The sequence below is a fragment of the Microtus ochrogaster genome, chromosome 24, assembly GCF_000317375.1.
Source record: "Microtus ochrogaster isolate Prairie Vole_2 chromosome 24, MicOch1.0, whole genome shotgun sequence".
NCBI classification, from domain to species: Eukaryota; Metazoa; Chordata; class Mammalia; order Rodentia; family Cricetidae; genus Microtus; species Microtus ochrogaster.
In genome coordinates this window covers 36236914-36238613 of record NC_022024.1, presented here as the reverse complement: position 1 = coordinate 36238613, position 1700 = coordinate 36236914, and positions in this window count along the sequence as shown.

Below are 1700 nucleotides of genomic sequence, written 5' to 3'. Positions count from 1 at the left end.
GGAAGGACTGTGAATAATGTGTGTGTGTGTGTGTGTGTGTGTGTGTGTGTGTGTGTGTGTGTTCATAATAAAATGGCCATAGACTGGGTAAACAACAGAAATGTAGGCTGAAGACTAAGCACGGGAGGTTCAGTGTCTGGTGAGAATCGGCTTCCTGTTTCACAGACTGCCATCTCACTAAGAGCAAGGCCTCTTTTATGTAAGAGCACAAATTCCATTCATGATTTATCTACCAAAGGCTCCTCTCCCAACACAGTCATATTGGGGGTTAATGGGCTCTGTTATGAATCTGAGGAAAGATACAAATGTCACCATCGCCTCATCCTTATTCTCCAGACCCCCAAAAAGAGTCAGAAGGAAGCGAGTTCCGTGCGTCCTGTATTCCCTCCTCCCACTTCCCCCCTGCAGCAGCTCCCGGGTTCCGGGTTCCGGGAAGGAGGAACAAGGGCTTGGAGTCCGTTTATCTGAGTCGGGGCTGTAGGGAAGTTGGCTGCGGACTTCGAGAAGCACAGCTTTAAACTGGACTAAACTAGAGCCTACCTGTCTGTTGTGTCAAGAAAATTACGGACTCTAGTGGGAAGTTGTGATCTAGTGGGAGAGGACGATTTAATACTGTGTGACAAGCGGCAGCAAATATAATCAATAAAACTGCTTTGATTTTATTCACCCTCACCCAAGCTGAAACTTTTTTCTAGCCAGACAGTTTTAAGCAAATAGACTTGCTAGGAAGACACAGCAGCCAAGTTTCCTTTAAATCATCTCTCTAAAGCTCTCGGAAATAAAACAGTGTGCTCTCTCCACTCGCCATTGGCCGGAGGAGCTCCGTGGAGCCATGGAGCCAGCACCGGGTGGAAGGAAATAAGCCCATCTCTCTACCCCGGGCCCTTCCTCCCACGATCATCTCACCTGGTGTCTCTGGGTGGCGGATCGCATTACTGTTCTTGTCCCCAGGCCACAAGGTGGACGCGTAATTCAGGGTCGACCAACTTTGATGCCCTGTTTCGATTTCCTTGTCTCAAATGACTGGTGTAATAGGGAACATGTCAGTATCAGAACCCTTCCGAGGGACTCTGGCTGCAGGGAAGATCCATCTTTAGCGGCCATAAAGCCCACGGGAGGATGAAGGGCAGAGACCAAAACAACAGGGCTAGAGACAGAATGAGAGGAAAGCCAAAGAATGAGGGAGGGAGGACAGTAATTTTTGTCCTGGGTTCTCCTGGGTTTAGCTCAGACTGATCTATTCCTCAAACTTTAACATTTAGAGTCTGGATATTGAGAGTCACCCAAAGGTCCACACACAAACGCTCGATACTGGGAGGTGTTGTGGACCTGTTACAGGTGGTGTATAATCAGATTTTCTTCTAAATCATAGCAAGGGAATCCTTGGCTTGAGGCATAGCTCAGTTCTACGGCGTGTGCTTAGCGTCATAAGGCGGAGCTCAATTCCAGCGTTTTCCTCCCCTAAAAAGAACAAACAAGGAGGCTAGGCCTGGTGGGAGGCTCTTAGATTATTGTTGCCATACCCTCAAAGGGGCTCCCCTAGCTTTTCATCATCTGCACCCTCATCTCAACAGGACCTTAAAGTTTGGGGCTTGAGCTTCCAGGACTGTGAGCTAAATAAACCTCTTTGCTTTTTAAGTAAACTGTCTCAGGTATCTCGTTATAGTCACAGAAAACTGACTAATGCAGGCCCGTTGCTG